At 36.3% G+C, this 16,353-nt stretch overlaps 1 protein-coding gene across 1 annotated transcript in view; it reads left to right on the forward strand.

Annotated features, from left to right (window-relative positions):
* Positions 1 to 16,353, forward strand: part of CNTN5 (contactin 5) — a 1,066,495-nt gene that overhangs the window by 793,806 nt on the left and 256,336 nt on the right. The gene's annotated exons all lie outside the window — the stretch shown is intronic.

A 16,353-nucleotide genomic window follows, 5' to 3' on the forward strand; every position in this document is an offset into this window, starting at 1 on the left:
GGGCACATCATTTGCAAAATGTAAATTCTAAGAGTCTGCTTAAGAAAAATCCATATATGTGAAATAGATAAATACTGCTCCATAATTAGTTATAATTGTTTAATAACTACAGTGGGGCCTTGACTTACAAGTGTCCCGACTAACGAGTTTTTCAAGATACGAGCCATCTCTCGGCTGATTTTTTGCTTTGAGTTGTGAGCTAAAATTCGGGTTACGAGCCAGCTTCAGATACCCCACCGCTAGTTGGCGCAGCGAACGTCACAGTGAACGCCACAACATCAGCCCAGCATCACCTGTCTCACTCGTTCACTTTATGATTTGACATATGAGTAATTTGAGTTATGAGCTCCGTCACAGAACGAATTAAACTCGTAAGTCAAGGCCCCACTGTATTGCTATAAGATCCATATTATCTGGGTGTAAAAAACAAAAACAAAGGCCAAACAAAATGCTTGAGCCATATTCTGTTTTTATTTATCATATGGGTTAGCAATGCCAGTGGAATGTAGATTTCAATGCAAGACAAGAAAAGCAAATTTGAACCTCTGAAAGACAAATCTGAACCTCTGTTTCTCCATAATTGAAATAGATTATGGTGTTATCTACTCCTTATATAAAATTATTAATGAGCTATTTGTGCCTCTTGGGTTTTTTTATGGGCTTTTATTTTACTTAAAAATGTTCTAATAAATAATGGAAATTTTTAATGTGTAAAGATTGTGAATAAATCTTACCAGCCCTTTCAGTCTATCTTTACAACAAAATAATGGCCAATATTGTCTGCTAGTAAGTTGTGCAATATTTGGTTTTGTCCTCTATTAAAAAAAAAATAGAGCATTAAGCCTTATTCTGTGCTTTACTTGAATGGATATTTATTTAAAACACCAGAGGCCTGGTACACGAAATTTGTGCACGGGTAGGGTCCCTATGCCTGGCTGGCGATCAGGGCCGATCGGGGCCTTCCAGCTGCCGGCCAGGGCCTTCCTTCTGGCTGCTGGCCAGGGCCTTCCTTCATTCTGTGCCGCCCCCTGGTGGTCAGCACACGTCATAGCGATCTATCGAACTCCCGAGGGGACAGTTTGCATATTAGCCTTTTATATAGAGAGAGTGTATTCCATAAATAGAGTCTGAATCACTGCAAACCCTAACAAACTGCTCTGTGCTTGCCCTGAACTATAGAGTGCTATGCTTTAAACTCACAGTAGCGGTGTAGGTACAGAGAAATAGAATTCATTTATAACAGTATAATCAAATAGTCATATTTCGTGGACTTTTGCACCATCCACCTAATGGTAAAGAATGTGGCTATAGTAGAGAATAGAATTTACTATCCTAAAAGTAGGTAAAAGCCATAGCCTTCTCATTAGCATGGTATATCACTAGCTTGGCATCTTAACCACCTGAGAGATTAAGTTATGCCATAGATTTACATAATCTACTGTATACAAATTCTACAAGTAGGCCATATATCCTGTATACCTCATTATTTGTCCACTTCTCTCCATCTCTTCATGATAAATATCCTAAAGAGCCATAGAGATAATATATATGAATATGTATATTTAACATAATAAGAATAATAGCATCAGAGTTACCTTTCTTTTCTTTCTAGTTATAGAATTACTAAATTTCTTTGCCAGTTTACTTACCAGTAAAACAGAGAAAATAAAACATACTTCTCAAGCTTCTGTGAAAATTAAATGATATGCCAAATAAAAATCTGATAACAAAGTAAAAAGCCAATTAATAATACCTATATAGTTTTATAGACCAAGAATTATAGATGAATCAAGATCTAGGAAAATTACATGTCCTAAACACAATCTTTTCACAAATTAACACCTAGATAGAAATTAAATAACTGCCAAGAGTCTCCCATAAAATCGCCACGCTGGGTCTAGAATCCCCATCTCAGTACCATTCACCTGTCATACTTTCCATAGTACATCAACATCAGCTTTACACAAAACTCTGATGACTGCTAGCACCTGTGTTAATGTGTTTTTAACTTACTTATGAAAAGGTACACAGGAGAGCAGAGATTTTACTTTTCTTCTTTTTTGCTGACAGAATTCATAGGCTCCAACATGAGCATATAAACTATAGCCATATACTGCTTAATGACTGGGATACGTTCTGAGAAATGTGTCATTGCTCAATTGATCATTGTGTGAACATCATAGAGTGTGCTTACACAGACTTTGATGATATAGCCTACTATACACCTGGGCCATATGATATAGTCTATTGCTCTTAGGCTCCAAGTCTGTACAGCCTGTACAAGTCTCTACAAAGCAACATGAGACTAAATCAATCACAAGAGAAAATGATGCCATCAAGAGACCCAGTAATTATGATATGTATGAGGCTGCTGGTGGCATAACATGCTATACTGTTTTACAGCAAACCGCATTTGCTTTATAAGTGAGAGTGTGCTCTAAAATAATTACAAAGGAAGTATAATAAATACCTTAGCTAGCAACATTTATCCTCATTATCAAGCATTGTAATTATCAAAATAACATTATTTATGATCTTTAATTTTTTCCTATTTATCAAGACCTCTATTTTCATTGCCTACTTTTATAAACTAGAGCAGGGGTGGGCAAACTTTTTGACTCGAGGGCCACAATGGGTTCTTAAACTGGACCGGAGGGCCGGAACAAAAGCATGGATGGAGTGTTTGTGTGAACTAATATAAATTCAAAGTAAACATCATTACATAAAAGGGTATGGTCTTTTTTTTCAATAGTTTTATTCATTTCAAACGGGCCGGATCCGGCCCGCGGGCCGTAGTTTGCCCACGGCTGAACTAGAGGATATGACTCACTGCTTTAGTCACTCTTTCATATCTTTAACTCTCTTGCCACAATGTTTTTCACCACTCTCACTCTTCAAATACTCACTGAATCTATTCAATGTCTGTATACTTCTACTCAAGCTGCTTAGTACTGTTAGAGAACGCAGAGAACTCTACAGACTGGTTCCTCTGTAAATGTAGTGGCCTTAGCCTTACTTAGGCCCACAGTGCTGCCCAATAGCCTGCTCTGTCTTTACAGTAGATAATTCCAGTACCATGATCCTCAAATCTCCATCTCCCACTTCAGTCAGATGCTACCTTACACAGTTAATTGAAACTATTGGACAAGAAATGGCTTCGCTTCCCGACTCCAGACCTCCAATCCTCTCAACTTCCCTACATACCCCTTTCCTTACCTCTTTTTAGAACAACAAAAAGGCATCATTATCACTAATACAAATCTACCTTCATTATGCTTTAAACCTTCCCACTAGTTTCAGTATCTTTCTCTCTACTGTCTTTTTCTCATCTGCACTTACATTTAATCACATTTCTCCCATCTTAACAGAATTCACTCTAAATTTTCTTGATGTCTTTGTTCTTCATGTGTAAACCAGAAAAAAATGATCATTTTTACTTCACAGAGTTGTTATAAAAAATGAATTCATTACAGTGATAACAGGAAGATGGTGGAATAGAAAGGCCTGGAACTGTCTTGCCCCGACAGGCATACTGATTCAACAACAGTACCCAGAACAGTTCCCCTTGTGAGAAATCGGAAACTATACAGTTGAGAGGCTCTTGCATCCTGATCAAGAGCAAAACCAACTACATCAAAGCCAGTAGGAATTTGAAGACTCTCTCTCCACATGCCATACTCCTGACCCAGTGCCATTTGGGAGGAAACCACAGGTCCCTGCTTCTCCCTTGGAGAAAAAGGAAGGACTAGAACATTTGCCCAATACTCTGATGTTTCTGGGGCTGCTTGATGCAGTGGCTTCTGTGTCACCTGTCTCAGAGTGCGAATGGGACATGGCAGAGCTAATCACCTGGGGATCTCTGAGAACAAAGGCCAAAGTTGAACTAGCAAGCTACTCATGTTACAGCCACACCCCTTGACTCAGTGCAAAGTTTTCTGGTGGAAAAAAAACACACAAATCCCAACTTCTTCCCGGGGAAGGAAGAAAAGTCCTGGGCCACACATTCTCATATTTCTGGGGACTTCTGTGGCACCAGCCTCTGTCTAGGATGTCTAAGACCCCTGCCAGGACACAGCATACTCTAGATCAGCAGTTCTCAACCTGTGGGTCACGCCCCCTTTGGGGGTCCAACGACCCTTTCACAGGGGTCCCTTAAGACCATCGGACAACACATATATAATTACATATTGTTTTTGTGATTAATCACTATGCTTTAATTATGTTCAATTTGTAACAATGAAATTGGGGGTCACCACAACATGAGGAATTGTATGAAAGTGTCGCGGCATTAGGAAGGTTGAGAACCACTGCTCTAGATGCATATCAGCAGCTGAGAGCAAAGACAGAAGTTTGAACTATAACAGAGATTTGAGACACCCCAAAAACCTCTGGCTGGGTTAATTCATGAAGGGCTTCACCTGTGTGAGACCAATTTGTACAGTCTGGGAGATGTGGCTGTTTTGTCTTCTGTGTAGACACTGATAGAAAAAGTCAAGGAAAATGAAGAAACAAGAAAATATGTTCCAAAGACACAAGATAAATGTCCAAAAACTGACTCTAATGAAAATGAGTTATATGACTTACCTGACAGAAAATTCAAAATAATAATCATACATATGTTACATGGGGTCAGGCAAACAATACATGAAAAAGTGAGAATTTCAACCAAGAGATCAAAAATATAAAAATGTGCCAATTGAAATAAATCATGTAACCGAAGAATAAAATAATTGAACTGAGAAATTCACTAGAAGGTTTAAATACAGAGTAGATAAAGCAGGAAAACACACACACATATCTATGGTTTAGCTGGCATGGCACAGTGGTTGAATGTGGACACATGAACCAAGAGGTCACAAAGTTCAATTCCTGGTCTGGGCACATGCCCAGATTATGGGTTCAATCCTCAGTAGGGGGCATATAGAAGGCGATGATAGATGATTCTCTCTCATCATTGATGTTTCTATTTCTCTCTCCCCTCCCTCCTCTCTCTGAAATAAATTTAAAAAGCCCAACAAACTTATATATGAACTCAAAGACAAGTTATTGGAAATTATATAGTCAAAGGAGCAAAACTAGTTTTAATGAAAAAGAGTGAGGAAAGCTTAAGAGACTTATAGGAAACAATCAAGCCAGACAATATATGTGTTATAGGAATCTCAGAAATAGGATAGAGAAAAGGGGGCAGAAAGCTTATTCAATGAAATAATGGCCAAAAACTTCCTAAATCTGGGAACTGATATGGCCATCCAGATCAAGGAAGCCCAAGGAACCATAAGTTAGATGAACTCAAAAAATACAAACTAAGATACATAATAATCAAACTATCAGAAGTCAAAGACAAAGAAAGCAAGTAGCATGAGAAATGTGACTTGTCTTATACAAGGAATCCCCATAAGTTCATAAGCAGATTTCTCAGCAGAAACATTAAAGGCCAAAAGGGAGTAGGGTGATATATTCAAAGTGCTCAAGTAACAAAATTACCAAGTAAGAATTTTATACTGGCAAAATTGTCTTTCAAAAATGCAGGAGAGAGAAAGACTTTCCAAGACAAACAGACCTGAAGTCCATTACCATTAGAACCTCCTTAAAAGAAACGCTAAGCAGAGGTCTACAAACTCAAACAGAAGGATCCTAAACCATAAGATGAAAGCATATAAAAGTATAAAATTTACTGGCAAAGGTAAATATCTAGCTAAATACATCTAGAAAATATATAGCCAAATAAGAATACTATCATACAGTAAAGGTAAATCATTTTTAATTCTAGTATAAATATTAAAAGACAAAATATTAAAATAAGTACAATTATAATAATAAGTTAATAGATACTCAATATACAAAGATGTACTTAATGACACAGGCATGAAGGGAAGAACATGTAGAGATTTTGTAAGTGGTGGAGGTTAAATTGTGATTAGCTTAAAATGTATTGTTATAACTATAAGTTGTTTTATATATTCCCCATGGTAACCACAAAGAAAATACTTATAGAAAAGGGAAAGAGAATAAAATCAAAGCATATTAATACCCCCCAAAAGTCAATGAATCACAGGGAAGATAAAAAAGAAAGGACAGATAAAAGAACTACAAAATAGAGCAAAGCAATTAACAAAATTGCAATAGTAGCCCTTCCTATCAATAATTATTTTATAGTGCCCTAGCCAGTGTGTCTCAGTTGGTTGGGCATCATCCTATACATCAAAAAGGTCTCAGTCTAGGCATGTGCCTGGGTTTCAAGCTCAATCACTTGGGCGGGGCACTCAGGAGGGAGCTGGTTGAGGTTTTGTTCTCACATCAATGTTTCTCCCTCTTCTGCCTTTCTCTCTCTCTAAAAATCTATATTTTAAAAAAAGCCCTTTATAAATTCATACCCGTTGAGATTTTTGAGCGTTTAATTTCTCTAAAAATTACTATTTTACATTTAAATAGTAAGCCCTTTCTATCAATAATTACTTTACATTTAAACGTCCCAATAAAAAGATATAGAGTAGTTGAATGGATTTAAAATAAAACTAGATCTAACAATAGTCAACTCATTTCTGATTTAAGGACACACATAAATTGAAACCAAAGAGATGATATGCTAATTGTTCCTCTGACTATTTGACCATTCGACCAGTCGCTATGACGTGCACTGACCACCAGGGGGCAGATGCTTCAACTGGTTGGTTAGCTTGCTGCTGAGGTCTGGCAGATCAGGATGGGGCGAGACGGACTGGATATACCCTGGAGCCTTCCTTCAGTCCCTCCCCAGCCCAATTGTGCACTAGTGGGGTCCCTTGGCCTGGCTTGCACCCTCTCGCAATCCAGGACCTCTCGGGGGATGTTGGAGAGCCAGTTTCTGCCCAATCCCTGCAGGCCAGACCGAGGGACCCCACAGGTGCACGAATCTGTGCACCGAGCCTCTAGTATAATGATAAAAGGGTCAATTTACCATGAAGATATAACAGTTATAAATACACCCAACATGAAGGCATCTAAATATATAAAGTGAACATTGACAGACTGAGGGAGAAATTGACAGAAATGCAATAATAGATTACAATATCCCACTTTTACTATTGATAGAACATTCGGACAGAAAATCAACAATGAAACAGCAGACTTGAATACTTCAAATCAAATTGATATAACAGTCCTATATGCAGGACATTCTACCCAACAGCAGAAGAATATACATTCTTATTAAGCACATATGGAATATTCTCCAGGATATGTCACATGTTAGTTCAAAAAATGATTCTTAACAAATATTAAAACACTGAAATAATCCTATATAATAAAAGCCTAATATGCAAATTGTCCCCTCAACCGGGAGTTCAACAGGGAGTACGACTGGGAGTTCAACTAGGGGGCGTGGCCAGGTGGCCAACCGCAGGAAGGGAGGCCCCGGCCAGTGGCAGGTAGCTGCTTAGGGACCCTACCCATGCAAGAATTTCATGCACTAAGCCTCTATACCAATTGTAATTTTCAACCACAATGGAATGAAACTAGAATAATAGTTAGAAAACCAGAAAATTCACAGATATGTGAAAATTAACCAACACATCAAAAACAACTGAGTCTAAGAAAAAAATCAAAAGAGAATTTTGAAGATATCTCCAAACAAATGAAAACAAAAATACAAAATATAACAACTTATGAGATGCAGTGAAAGGAATAATAAGAGGAAAGTTATGATGATAAATGGCAACTTTAAAAAAATTAAAATAGCCCTGACTTGTTTGGCTCAGTGGATAGAGCGTTGGCCTGTGGACTCAAGGGTCCCAGGTTTGATTCTGGTCAAGGGCATGTACCTTGCTTGCGGGCACATTCCCAGTGGGGAGTGTGCAGGAGGCAGCTGATCAATGTTTCTCTCTCATCGATGTTTCTAACTCTATCACTCTCCCTTCCTCTCTGTAAAAAATCAATAAAATATATTAAAAATATTAAAAGTAAAAAGAAGAAAGCTCTTAAATAAATATCCTATTTTATACCTAAAAACTAGAAAAAGAACAAACTAAATCCAAAATTAGAAAGAAGGAAATAAACATTAGAGTAGGTACAAATGAAAGAGAGAATAGAGAAACAATAGGCTCTGGCTGGTGTGGCTCACTTGTTGGGAGCATTGTCCATTACCTGAAAGGTAGGGGGATCACTTCCTGGTCAGGGCACACACCCAGGTCGCAGGTTTCATTCCCTGTCAGGGTGTGGTCAGGATACATGCAGGCGGCAACCTCTCTCCCTCTCTCTTCCTCTCTCTTTAAAAAATAAAAGAAAGAAAAATATCAACAAAACTGAGTTGACTTTTTGAAAAGATGAAATTGACAAACCAAGAGCTACACTAAGAAGAGATTAAAATGAATAAAATCATAACTACGGTAAAAGAGGAAACATTACAACTGATGATAAATAAACAAAAGGGATCATTAGAGACTACTCTGAACAATTATATGTTAAAAAATTTAATAACTCAGAAGAAATGGATACATGTTTAAAAACACAGCCTATAGAGACTGCTTAATGAAGAAATAGAATATCTGAACAGATATATAACTAGTAAGGAGACTGAGTCAGTAATCAATAACCTCCAAGCAAAGAAAACCTCAGGACCTGATGGCTTTAGTAGTTAATTTTACCAACTATTTAAAGAAGAATCAATGCAAATCCTCAAATTCTTCCAAAAAATTGAAGAGGAAAGAACACATCCAAACTCATTTTATGAGGCCAGCATTACCTGAGACCAAAGCCAGGCAAAGACATAACAAGAAAAGAAAACCAACAGGCCAGTATCCCTGATGAAGACAGATGCAAAAATCATCAATGCAATGTGAGCAAAGTATATTGAACAGTATATTAAAAGGATATACACCTTAAGCAAATGAGATTCATCTTTGGGATGGAAGGGTGGTCCAACATATGAAAATGAATTACTGTGATGCACTTAATTAACACAATGAAGAATTAAAACCTCATGATATCTCATTGAAAAATAACATATGACAAATTTCAATATCTTTTTTATGATACAAACTCTGAACAAACTAAGAATAGAGGGATATTATCTAACATAATAAAGGCCGTATATTAAAAATCCACAGCTAATATCATACTCAGTAATGAAAATAATCTCACAGAAACTACCAAGATTCTTTACCTAAATTTGATTCTTACCTAAGATAATTAAAAGTGGGTGGAATTATATATTCTGAGCTGTGATTCTTCAGATCTAAGTTGAAATAATGCCATGGGAAGGCTATGAGTTAATACATGAGTTAGTAATCAGAAAGCAGAGAGATCTAAAACTCATACTTAAGATAGATGCAGTTCATTTTTTTCTCCCTAAGTGCCAATTAGTCCAATTATGTAGTGGCTGAAGCAGTGGTCTCTTGCCTCTAGGGCAGGATCCTCTCAAGAAAGACCCAGGCATCATGCTCACTGCCCCGAAAGTTTCCAAAGAAAGCTTTTGCCTTCAAAATTTTGTATATTATGTAACCAGCAGTGATCACACATATTAATGGTTGAATTTTTTATCTATCTATCTATCTAATCATCTATAATCATCTATAATCTATCTATCTATTTACGTATGCATTTTGAGATATAGGATCATAAACCAAAAAATACCTTTGTCTCAATAGCTTTTTTTATGATGGCTTTTTATGTGCTTTCTTAGAGAAAAGTTATAAAACTTGGTTCTTTGAGTTTCTATCAAACACATACAGTGTTTCCTTATTTTTTGTGTGTGCAAGTCACAAAGGAGCCATAACTGTATATATTTTCACATCAGATGTAAAATTCATATCTCACTAGTGACTTATGCAAGGAAAATAGGAATCTCCATTAGACAGCCCTACAATTTGTGTATGAATGGTGATTTGCAGTTTGGGAGTACTTTCCTTTGAAATCATTAAATCTTTACAGCTAAGTGGTCCGTCTGCCTTGACAGATCCTACACATTACCTTATTATGTGTACAAAAATGATCTTTAAAAAATACCTTTAATGACTTCAACAATGGCCAAAGTTCATCCAACACTTTTCTTACTTTCTTGAACTACATTTGGAGGCACTTTTTATCCTGTCACTTCAACAGCGCATAACAAAAAGCTTGTGTCAGAATTTCAATGTGGCTTCACAGAGGCTTTTACTGTCATTACAGAATATTTTTGAACCAAATGAGTAGCACCATTCTCAATATAGCATTAGCTAGAAAAAAGTTTCTTTATGAATTCTGTAAGATGCATTGCTTATTCTACATGAAAATCAAATGTGTAGTTACACAGATATAATTTCAACAGACTAAAATAAGGATAAATAGAACTCTGCTATGCCTTCCTAGCAAAGCTGACATTTCTACTCATCCTTTTACTGTAGTTAAAATCAGTCCCCCTTTTAAGCAACAATCCCACTTGCCAGTTGTTACTGGAAAGAAATTGGCTTTAAATAAACTTAAGCAAACTAAAATCTGAACATACTCTTAGATTTTTTTAAAGTCCCAACTGACTACAAAAATAATGAATGAATCATCCTTGATTACAAGTAAGTAATTTGAAAGCAGCAAAAATTATTATTTTCCCTAAGTTGTCATAGAAACATCAATGAAAATGGGATACCAAAATGCCTGTAAAAAATTAGCAGTGGACTCAGAATCACTATTTCAAGTGGACTCAGAACACACTATTTAAAGAGTTGTGTACATTATTGCACACAGAAATCTTTACTAATAAATTTTCAGCCACTCCATCAATGCTTTTCAATATTTTCACATTCCAAAGCTTCTAGATATTTAAAGTAAAAAATTTTAGGATACTAATCTTGAGGATAGAAGAAAGAAAGGAAAAAGGAAATAAACAGCATTAAAACTTTTATAATTTGAAAGATCTCTTTGTTTTTTTAAAAGAAAATACACTTTCCATGAACTTGCCAGTGCTTTCCTGCACACATCATGCATGTAGCATACCAAGCTATGCAAAGTTCTACCAATCTATTATGCTATCTCATACTATTCTTTGTTCATGCACATGGATTTTACTGCCAAGAACATACTTTCACTGTCAGGATAAATTTTTCTCATCTCTTTGATGAGAGAGAAAAATTGGGCTGGATTCCCTCAATCAACTTTTGTTTCTAAGATTTTTCCATGGTGTTGAAGGTAGTTGTAGTTTATTTATTTTACCTAATGAATCTAATGTGTAAATACATAAAACATATTTACCCATTCTTTTGTTAATGGGATTTTATTGTTACCAGACTTATTTTTTCCTTATTAAAACAACTTTTGGCTACTACTACCAAGCATGGCAAAATAATTGGTATCTCACTAGGCATCAACTATAAACAACTGAAAACCTGAAAAAACATAAGGAACAATTATTTTATGTACTGGATAATAGACAGTGCAGGAATGCATCCCTCAGAGAATGAAGACAAACAATGTGAAGTTTACCATCAGTACAGATTTCTGCCAGGAGGCATTCCTTCCAAACCGACCCAGGGAGGAGGAACCCCAGGAGAGCAGGACAGAAGCACTGAGCTGAAAAGACAGAGTAGGAATAGCCAGGAGCCTGAGGGCACTGAAACTTACAGGACAGAATAAGAGAAAGGGGAGCGACACAGATAATGACTTCCTGAAATCTGTACTGGGATTGCAGTCAGTCTGTGACCAAATAGTAAGCTGTGAGTGCGTGGAGCAGGACTTCACACCCTACGAAATACTACTAGGGAAGGAAAAAACACCTGGGAGCTTAAAAAATACTGGATATTGCACACAGAACAAATTCAAACTCCAATTAATCAAAGGAATAGAATTTTATTGAACAAATGGGTCATTTAGTAGAGATCCTTAAGAAAACCAGACTTTAAGACTAGGATTAACCTAGTTGTAAAATAAAGGCTATTCTGAATCCACCCTGACAAAGATTATAAACAAGCCTCACAAGGATTCAGCTGAACTACAAGTAAATTTGCTGCATGCCAGGAAAGAAATCACCCTTTGTTAAAATCCTATATAATAAAAGCATAATATGCAAATCGACTGAATAGCAGAAAGATCAGTTGGTGAGGGGGCGGGGCTGGTGAGCAGGCAGCACCAGGCCAGCCAAGGCACATGCCAGTGGGCAGAGGGAGGGGACAGCGATTGGGGGGGGGGGGCGGCGGCGGCAACAACCCCCGGTGGTAGAGGGGCGATTGTGGGGTAGGACCAACCATCACTGCCGGCACCATCCCCTAATCGGCCCACTGGTTGCCTCCTGCAGACGGAGGCCAGACTGTGGCTTAGGCACACTAGAGAGCGGGCCTAAGCCATCAGTTGGACATCCCCTGATGGCTCCTGGACTGCAAGAAGGTGCAGGCTGGGCTGAGGGGACCCCCCCCCCCAAGTGCATGAATTTTGAAGCACTGGGCCTCTAAAAATAAAGGTGAAATTCAGGCACTGGAAAATATATAGCCTCTAATAAAAACTGCTAAAAAATGAGAAGCAAAAGATAAGTATATTTTACTCATTTGTAGAATTAAATGAACAAATTGAACTACCAAGCAAAATAGAAACAGACTTATAGAGAGCAGACAGACATCTCTGGTGGGGGAGGGGGTGTTGGAGAGGGTGGAAAGATTAAGCAGAAAAAGAAAAAGAAAGAGAGAGAGAACTCATGGAAACAGACAACAGTGTAATGATTGCAGGGGAGTGAGGGGGAGACTGGAAGTGGAAGAGGGCATAGAGGGGACAAATGGTGATGGGAAAAAATAAAAATAAAAAACCCCACAAATATCCACATGCTCACAAATAAATAAATAACGAATAAAGTATCATAGATAAAAGTTTAGTTCTAGAAGATAAAGGTAGGCAAAAACAAAACAAAACACAAAACAACAACAAAACAACAGCCCTGAAGATTAAGCCCCCAAGTTATTACATTATTGAAAAATATAATGCCATAGATTTCCAAGCTTAATGAAACATAAGCAGGATAAACAAAAGTAAAATGCATCAAGGTACATAATAATCTAATTGCTGAAAAACAATGATAAAAAGAAGAAAATATTTAAAGAGTAGTCTGCCTAGAGGTTTTAATCCAGTGAAAATATTCTCGAAACATGAAAGCAAAATAAAGATATTGTCAAAAAAAACAAAACCTGAATTATTTCTTCTAGTAGACAGCACTATAAGAAATGTTAACAGTATAGAGTTCTCCAAAAACTAAAAATAGATCTACTATTTAACCCCGCAATTCTACTTTTGGGTATTTATCTGAATAAAATAAAAACAGTAATTTTAAAGATATTTGCACCCCTATGTTTTGCTGCATTATTTACAATAGCCAAGATATGGAAGCAACCTAGGTGTCCATACATAGAGGAATGGATAAAGACGATGTGGTGTGTATGTATATTTAATGGAATATTACTCAGCAATAAAAAAGAACAAAATCTTGCCATTTTTGATATGGATGAACCTAGAGGGTATTATGCTAAATGAAATACAGTAGATACAACATGATTTCACTTATATGCTGAATATAAAAATTAATGCAAATAAGCAAAACAAAAACACTTTCATAAAAACAACAAACTGATGGTTGCCAGAGGGGAGGGACATTGAGGGATGATTGAAAAGGTGAAGAAGAATATATTCAATTACATGTGATAACTTTGCACAGTGATAGATGATTACTACACTTAGTGTGGGAAGCACATCGTAAGATATACACTGAATGGCCAGATTATTATGACCACCCCATCAGTACTTCATTCACACTTCCAAAAATACTGAATATTGAAAATTTCCTAAGCAAATACTCTCAAGGTTTTATTATTAGTATTATTTTCATAACTAATTCACTTCATTGTACTGATGGGGTGGTCATAATAATCTGGCCACTCAGTGTATAAATGTTGAATCACTCTGTTGTATACCTGAAACTAATATAATATTGTTTACCAATTATTCTTTTATAGAAAAGAAGCCTATTCTGTGAAAAAAAACTTATGTAGGCTGAAAGAAAGCTAACGCTATTTGAAAACTCCAATTTTCAAAAAGAAATAAAGAGCAGGAATTTTTTTAAGCAAATGTGTGTATATATAAAATAACATATTTGCTCTTTTTAATTTCTAAAATATATCCGTTAAAAAAAGTTTATAGAACTTGGATAACATTTCTAAGGTTACACAGCATCTTTGTCCAAATTGTACTTAAACCTTAGTTGTATCATTGAAGGCCAGTGCTCCTAGGCATCATGGATTGCTAAAAATAGAAAATAAAATAAGAAGGAAATAGATTTAAACAGTTACTATTTATAAAACACAGAAATCATAGATGAAATTGTTGATTTTCTAGGAAAATATTAATTGCCAACATTGACGCAGCAGATATTTGAACACAACATAATTAAAGTAAAAAGAAGAAATTGAAAACACTTGTAAACAAACAAGCAAAAAAACAAAAAAACAAAACCATCCTAACTTTATTGATGGTAGCAGACCCAGATGACTTTTTGTGAGAGTCTTATCAGTATTCTAAAGAATGTATAATTTCTCTATTTAAGCTATCAAAATAGGAGATGGAAGTATTCTGGCATGTTTCCCAAGCTATCATCCATCACTGTGAGACATAATTTGTCAAAGCTAGCCTGTGAACAAACCACCAGTTCACTAACACACACACACACACACACACACACATACATACACACACACACACTCACTCACACACTCACTCACACACTCACACACTCACACACCAACAAACTTAATAAACTACATACAATCTCACCTTTGAATAGTGACACAAAATTCCTAGATTAAAAAAGAATGCCCTGGCTGGTGTGACTCAGGTGGTTGGGTGTGGTCCCCCACACTGAAAGGTTGCTGGTTCTCTTCCAGGCCCCCCACATGCCCAGGTTATGGGCTTGATCCCCAGTGGGGGGCGTGCAGGAGGCTGTCATATAATTGTTTTCTCTCTCTCTCTCTCTTTCCCTCTATCTCTAAAAATCAGTTTTGAAAATTCCTAAATCATTTTTCATATATATTAAAAGAATGATATGCCATGCCAACTTAAGCAATATTCCAAAAATGCAAGGTTCAGTCTTCCTGGATGTTGCCAATACAGTATGCACCTAAACAAACAAGCAAAAACTATCAACCCAAACCCAGCAATTTCACTTCTGTTTTATTCCTAAGGAATAAGTTAGAACGATGTTCAAAAACACACATGGTCTTTATCATAGCATTGTTTATAACAGTGAACATTCCTATTGTCCCTGTAAAGAAAATTTGTGGAAAAATATCCTATCCTTAGTATATAATTTATGGTAGACTGTTACAAGAGATGCAAGTAGTATACACAAAGCAAAAAAAAAAAAAAAAAAAAAAATCCCAGCAGACTGCACAAATAAGGAAAGACTGCTGAAGAGGAGGCATTTAGGACGGGTCTCAAAGGACCAGTAGGATTTTAACGGATATGATTGGAAACACACAGAGATGTGTTTCTGGGTCAGGAAATGTGGAAGGAAGTAGTGAGAAATCAAACTGAAAAGTAGAGTAGGTCCAGACCAGAAAGGTCATTAAATATAGATAGTAATAAATAAATCAGCAGAACAGAACTGAAAAGCCTGAAACAGAGTCAAGTATGTGAGAACCAATTATATGACAAACACAACATCCCAAATATTGTGGGGGAAGGGAGTGTTAACAATACTAAAATAAATAGTTGCATTCCCTGTCTCACACCCCAAACATGAATATTGTCCAGATGGATCAAAGATCCAACTGTATAAAAATAATTGAAAATATTACTAGGAATACTGATGAAAATATGGACATAAACTTGGGTTGGTAGATAATTTCATTTAAAAAAACAAAAATTCAGAAGTCATGAAGAAAACTACAGATGTTTGTTTCTCCTAAAAATGTTCATAGAATTATATCACAGAATTTTTCTGAGAAACAAAATCTTCATTATTCTAATACTCAAAATACTTGAAGAAATTAATTTAAACAATACAAACAGGGAAACAAAAAAATGAAAGAAAAATTAGAAAAGTAACATAAGCAAACATCTCAGAAAATCACATGCAAATGGCCAATAAATTACAAAGAGCTGTTCAGCCTTCCTAGAGTTCAGAGAAATATTAATTAAAGTATCAAATGCCATTTTTTACCTTTCAATACTGACAAAAATTAAACAATTAATCACACAAAATGGTGGCAAGGATATGGGGAAACAGTCTCATATATTACAGAAAGGTGTGGAGAATGACACTATATTATTGAAAAACAATCTGGCAGTACTTATTAAAATGAAGAATGTACATGCCCTTTGATCCATCAATTCCACTTTTGTGAATGTCTGCTGCAGAAAGTAAAAGCAATAGTC

The sequence above is a fragment of the Myotis nattereri genome (genome assembly GCF_964212035.1).
Source record: "Myotis nattereri genome assembly, chromosome: 9".
Lineage (NCBI taxonomy): Eukaryota > Metazoa > Chordata > Mammalia > Chiroptera > Vespertilionidae > Myotis > Myotis nattereri.